At 52.3% G+C, this 6,953-nt stretch overlaps 1 non-coding gene across 1 annotated transcript; it reads right to left on the bottom strand.

Moving 5' to 3' along the window:
• Positions 1 to 4,255: 4,255 nt before the first annotated feature.
• On the bottom strand, positions 4,256 to 4,328 carry TRNAK-CUU (transfer RNA lysine (anticodon CUU)). The gene has a single exon. It is a non-coding gene; the product is annotated as a tRNA-Lys (tRNA).
• Positions 4,329 to 6,953: the final 2,625 nt, after the last annotated feature.

Raw genomic sequence — 6,953 nt, 5'->3', positions numbered from 1 at the left:
CCTTGCTCCCACATGCTGGCGAGTTGGGTAACTGCCGAGGGATTGCACAAGAGAGAGTCGGAGCCAGGGAGAGAACCCAGGAGTCCTGGCTCTCCTCCCGACACACACTCTAACCACTGGACCCCACTCCCCTCCCAGGGCTGGGGAAAGAACCCAGGAATTCTGACCAACAACCCCCCTCCCCGCTCTGACCACTAGACCCCATACTCCACTTTTAGATTTTAGTCCCGCTGCCTCTTCTGTACACACACCCCACCTGTCCATCTCTTTGCTGCAGGTTTCTGGGGTGTCACCCCTGCTCTGCACTCCCCCAGTGCAGCCCAAGGCTTTTCCACCCCCCAACCACACATCCTCTCCCCCCTTGTGCTGGATTGTCTGCTTGGCCTCCTGCCACCTCTTGGGGTGTGCTGTGTGGCGTGACTGGGGATTGTGCAATGGCCTAGCACCAGGCAACGCAGAACGGACACCACACGCCCTGCCCCACCTTATGTGAGCTGCTCTCCAGGTGCATCGGAGCCCAGCACCCCATACCTGGGCCATCCTGCCCCACAGAGGCTGAGCTGCAGCCCCCGCCACACTCCGCAGAGGGGAAAAGGATCAGGCTAGCCAACCCTTGTAAGATGGGGAAATCACCACTGGGGTTGACGGTATGGGGGCTGAGACATACAGAGAAACGGTTGTTGCGTTGGCAGAGGGCAGCAGAGCATGCACACACACACATACACACACAAACACACAATTGCAAACATACACAAACACATGCATGAATGCAGCCACACACACACACACACACACACACACACACACACACACACACACACACACACACACACACACACACACACAATTGCTAATATACACAAAACCCAGCACAAATCCAGCCAACATCAACACAGCTGCTAACAGATGCAAACACATGCACAATTCCAGCCACATGAACACACACACTTGCACAGCCACAAACACAACCCCCACAGCTGTAATAATACCCCCCCACACACAACCCTTACAGAAAACCACACATACACAAATACATGGAGAAATCAATCCCCCACCCCACACACACACACACCCCATCCCCATTCTGTGCACACACCTTGAGTCACTGTGACACTGAATATTTCAATTGGATGGGAAGCCTAGCACCATGGCTATTCCCTGCCTCCCAGGGCTCGCAGGGGGTGGATTGGGAGCGCTATCCAGTGCCAGCCAAGTGGGGGTCGGAGGTGGGGATGGGGCCGTGGTTTCTGCACCACCCGGTTCCTGGCACAGACTCCTTCAAGGATTTGCATTTCTTGGTAGTTTTTAACTCCATCACTGCTTCCTGCCCAGCCTCCTCCTGCTGTGCAAGATGGTTCGGGGGGATGGGAAGAACCCAGGAGTCCTGGCTCCTAGCCCCACCTGTGCTAACGTACAAGACTCCACTCTTAACCCCAGGGCTGGGACTGGAACCTAGGAGTCCTGACACCCATCTTCCTTTCCTCTAACTACTAGACCCCACTTCTGCCCTTCTGGGGAGCCAGGACTCCTGGGTTCTGTCCCCAGCTCTGGGAGCAGAGTGGGGTCTAGTGGTTAGGGCAGAGGAGACAGGACTCCTGGGCTCTACTCTCAGTGCTGCTGTGTGACACTGGGCCTTTGTTTCTCCTCCCACTTTTTGAATATGGAGCCTGTAAACTCTCTGGGGCATGGTCTGTCTCTCGCTGTGTCTGGGCAGCACCTGGCCCAACAGGGCCCTGATCTCAGCTGGGGCAGGGACTGTCTCTATGTCTGTGCAGCCCCCGGCACAACGGGGGCTTTGATTCTGCCTCGGTCTCTGTAGGTGCTGCTGTTGTACTGATAAATAGACGTGATATTAAAAGGTGTGGCAGTGTGTGAGTGCACCACCATTGCAGTGCAAGGGCTAATATTATCTCCCGTGTACCCTTCCCTCCCCTCCCAATTCTCCACCCTGAGCCCCCTTTCCCAATGCACCACGTCACCTCGTCCAGGGAGGTCTAGGCGGGAAGCTTTGTGTGCGAGCAGCAACAGATGGCACCATCAAGGTAGGTTCTGAAGATGGTCCTCCAGGTATGGGCATCTCAGCTCCAACTGGCACTGGACTCACACTGGGCTGCGTTCACTTCCTCTCCCTGGTGTATGCCCCCCCCCACAAACGTCCCCACCCCCTGCTCGTTCCTTCTGGTACAGAAAATATCCTCTTCCTTCACCCCAGAGAGAGACACTCACGGTGCTGCTCAGCACATGCCTTCTCCCCCACCTTCCCCCCCATTCCCAGGAGCATGCAGGAAGGGGGTCATGATTGGGGAGAGCCCATGTCCTGAGGGGCAAGTATGGGGGGGCTTGCCCCCTCCTCAGAGCATGAGGGTGCCAATAGGCACCTATGGATGGTCCCTCCAAGCAGCACCAGGATGGAAATGGTGGCCTGTTCCCCCAACATGGAGAATCTGGGGTGCAACCTTGCTTAACGGATCAGTCTGTCCTTTCTCTGACTCTCCTGTTCCAGCTTCAACTAGCACTTGTGGTTCATTTGTTCTTTTTCATTCCTTTCCTTCTCTAGCTTGTATGTTCTTGCTTTCTTTTTTCCCCTCTACCTTTCATGCTCTTGCTTTCTTTCCTTCTTTTTCTAATATTTTTTCTCTCCCTTTATTTCTTTCTCTGCCTTTCACATTCTTTTAGCTTGCTGTCTCACAAGTTATTTTTTTCACTCGCTCTTTTTCCTCGCTCCTTCCAAGCCAAGCGGGTTGTCCTTGCACACACATTTTGACAGGTTTTCCTTCTGATCAGCAAGTGGATCAAGCACATCTTCAGTGGGTGTTTGCCATGCCAGGCATCAGGCTGGCCGGGTGTCTTTGTGGCCGTCTGCTGGCCATGCATAGGCATGGTCCTCCCCTCCTCTGGCCTTGTCCTCAGTTGCTCTGTAGCTTTTAAGCCTTCCTTTGGAGCTGTCAGCACCAGCTGCCTCTGCTTTAGGGGCCCACAGGAGGAGAGATGTGCTGGGCTCCCGCCTGGGACTCTGCCTCCCTCCTGCCTATCAAGCCTGGCCCTGGCCCCGCTTTCTTCAAGCACCATGTGGGCAAGAGGAAAAGCACACCAGCAAACACAAGGGCCAAACTTGTGAGCAACAGATGAAGCAGTGAGAATCCCAACCACCAGGTCAAACCACAGGACTGCAGGCATCAGCAACCAGGGTAGCAAGTTTTAGAGCTTCAACCCATTCTGGCCATCCCAACCAGAGACCTGTCCCCAGTGGGCAAGTCACCCAGCAGGAGCAGAAAGATTCAGTTTTGCACAGCTGGAGACAGGGAAGTTGAGCACTTTGAGCTCCAGGCTTTTATCACAAGGTCCCACTGAGATTTGAATTCAGATTGCAGGAGTCAAAGTCCTGAGTGCTGCCCATTACACCATAGGACCAGATTTATGTAAGGGGAAGGCACTGGGAACAAGGGGCCTGTCACCTAGAGCATGTGGCCACTGCCAGAGCAAGTGTCCAGGCTGTGGTGTCCCTGCAGCACAGCCAGGGCCTGGGAAGGAGGCCTGGGACATGTGAGGAAGAGACTGTGACCTGCCCTGGCACTCCAGAGACGCTGGTTGTGATCTCCCTGCACCACAGAACAGGGTAACGTGTTTTTCTTTCCCATCTTATGTTTTACATTGATTGCTGGGTAATAAATAGTGTTTCTTTGAAGCACATGCAGTGAAGAGTGGGTCAGGGAAGTGCCAAGAGTGGAGAGAGTACACCAGAATGGGGACACTGTAGCCCCTGTTCAAGTGATCATGACAAGATTGGGGGTCAAACCCCCCAGGAATCCTGGACCCAGCCTTGTTGGGGCTATGAGGTCTCGGCCACACACAAGAGTAGAAAGAGAGTCCTTGAGGTCAGGCAGCCTCTGGGCAAGGGGGTGGGGACTCAGATCCTTCTGCTGGCCAGTTCCACCAGGGTTGTGTATCAGTCAGGGAAGTTCCCCACAATAGCCAGACCAGACTCTGCTTTACACTTGCCCTCTGTACTCACTACTTCTCTCTCCCCAACTCACCTCTGCTGCTCTCCCTCTGGGTTTTCTCAGTACCTGGCCCCACAGCACTTCCTGGCAGCCAGAGACTGTGATTTCTACACCTGCTCCTGTGGATGTGGCCTCTTTCCTGATTGCTAAGGAAAGGAACCTTTCCAGGAAATGGCCATGGCTTCTGGGAATCTGCATGTGGCTGTGAGCAGAGTTTGGGTCCTGGCACACAAGGCAACTTAAAGAGAGCCAAGCACCCAGAGAGGGGCTTGAACCCTGGACCCTCAGATTAAGAGCTTGATGTTCTACCAACTGAGCTACCTGGGCTTGTTAAGGGCACCTTCACCTTTCACCACAAGAGCGAGCAGGCAGGCAAATGAGAGGCAAAAAACGTCCCAGGAACCCCTCCTCTTTTTCTGCACAGCCACTGCCTATCAGCAGGATTCCTCCTCCTCCTCAGTAAGACTAAATCTAAGCACCTAGACAGGAAGTCCGTCTGCTGCACCCCAATTCCCCATGCCTGAGTCTCCCTACCAAAGTCCTGCACCTGGCTCCAGAGAATTAAGTCTCACATCTTGTTGGGAACTCTACTTCTTGTGCCCAGAGAGTCTCACCCCCCTCAGTAGATAACCCAAGAAACACAGTGTCCACCTTTACCAAAGAAGTGCATGAAGTAGTATTGCTACTGTGACTACATGGCCTAATGGATAAGGTATTTGACTTTGGATCAAGTGATAGAGGGCTCACGTCACTTTATGGTTGTATTGCTGGAGTTTTATCTTCGTACTGAAAGTCCTGCTCCCTTCAGGTCTGGAACCTCTTCTTGGCCGCTCAGGCCAATGCTCTGCCTTCAGCTAGAGCCTGGGAAGGAGTTGGAGGTTGAGAGTCACAAAGGCTGGGGCATGAGCCCCACATGCTTCCAGTCTAGCCTTTGCCATTCCTGACTTGCCAAAGAAAATGGACGGCTGCCCGGGATAGCATGTGGAGCAGTTTCCCTCTGTCCCTGTGCTTGAGGGTGGTTGCTACATAGTGCCTTTGGGGCCTGGGTGTTTCTCTGCTTCTCACCAGCTGGAGAAAAGCCTCTTGGGGTAAAATCTCCTGCCTCACTGCAAAAGTCAGCACCATGAGTGGGAACAGTAAGAGTCCCCACCAGGGGGGCTGGTCCTGCTTTCCTACCTTCTTCTGATATTGGCCACAGAGCATCAGCTGCCGCCCTGAATGCTGGTCTGTGAGTGGCCTTCAGTGGGTGTTTTGCATGGCAGGGAGCAGGCTGGTCGGGGGTCTTCTTGCCTGTCTGCTGGCCACACCTAGGCATGATCCTGACCTCGTCTAGCCCTGCCCTCAGTTGTTCTGTGGCTTATAAGCCTTCCCTTGGAGCTGTCAGCACCAGCTGCCTCTGCTCTAGGTGCCCAGAGGAGAAGAGTTGTGCTGGGCTCCAGCCTGGGACTCTACCTCCCTCCTGCCTATCAAGCCTGGCCCTGGCACACCTTTCTTCAAGTGCCATGTGGGCAAGAGGAAAATTGTGGCCACAAGCACCAAACTTGTGGGCATTAGGTGAAGCAGTGAGAATCCCAACCACCAGACAGCCATAGCCACTTCTAGACCACAACCAAAGACCTGGCTCCAGAGGAGAGGAGCCACCCAACAGGAGGAAAATGACTCACTCTTACATAGTTGGAGACAGAAAAGTGCTTTGAGCACCAGGTCTTTACCATCAGCTAATACAAGGTCCCACTGAGGTTTGAACTCAGATTGCAGAGTCCTGAGTGCTGCCCATTACACCTTGGGACCAGCTTGTGTTAGTTTCTCTGAACATTGGTGACCCTCACAGGGCTGGCTCACATAAGGGACTGTTGGCCCTTTACTAAAACTTAGTGGGGTTTTTGGATGGCTAGTTCCCAATCCCAATAGAAGAGGGAAAGGTCAAGGGGAAATCAGGACGCTGAGACGGAGAAGTCCCCTGGGGCAATGGTCACCAACTGGTAGGGAACAAGTGAGAATTTGTTAATGGAGAAAAATTCCTGGTGAAAATTGGCAATGCTGTGGAGAATTTGAAAAGTTCCAGTGAATTTATACATGAAGATACAGAGAGACAAACAAACAGAGAGAAAAAGAAAATCACACACTGCACAGGCCCACACAGACATAAACAAAAAACAAACCCACACAGCATACAGAGCCATATACAGATAAGGGAAAACCACACAAAACATAGAAAGAACAAATCCACACCAAAAAATACAGCAAAAGCCTACAACAAGAAAGCACAAAAACCACATACCAAAAAAATACTTAGCAAAAAACAATATTCATGCAAAAATCATCCACATACACACAAAACTATGCAAGGCATCCACCAAAATCACACAGGACCCACATGCACATCAGTACAACAGACAAAAAATACACCAACACACAGAAAGCCGGGCAGGGTTTAAGTCTCACAGCGAAGAGGGTGAGCACAAAGGTGGTTTGGGGAGCAAAGATTGAGGGGCAGTCGGGGGCAGTGTTCTGGGCTCTGCTTGACTCCTCCTGACACAGGTGGCTGGTGGAGAGCAGAGCCTGGTAGATCTGTGGAATCTGCCCTGCTCTCTGTAAAGCAAGAGGACCTTGGTGTCTTCTGAGCTGGAACTGTATTTTCTACAGGGCAAAATGATTGGCAGAAGCCATTTGCTTAAAGAAAACTAACGCTCCAGATGAAGTTTGAACTCATAGCCTCAGCATCGTTCCACTCAGCACTGCTCTATAAAGATAGCAGTAAAGAGTTCCATGACACCTTACAGACTAACAAACATGTTAGAGCAGAAGCTTTTGTGGGTGAATACCCACTTTATCAGACACATGACTATAAATATTGTGCACTAACCCATTATGCCACATTGAAGGACTTGTCATCTTCTTTCCTGGATGGATTAGGGGAGTGTGTGTGTGTGTGTGTGTGTGTGTGTGTGT

The sequence above is a fragment of the Gopherus flavomarginatus genome, chromosome 1 (assembly GCF_025201925.1).
Source record: "Gopherus flavomarginatus isolate rGopFla2 chromosome 1, rGopFla2.mat.asm, whole genome shotgun sequence".
Taxonomy (NCBI): domain Eukaryota; kingdom Metazoa; phylum Chordata; order Testudines; family Testudinidae; genus Gopherus; species Gopherus flavomarginatus.
Note: the sequence above shows the minus strand (reverse complement) of the source record. Positions and strands in the feature narration are given on the sequence as shown.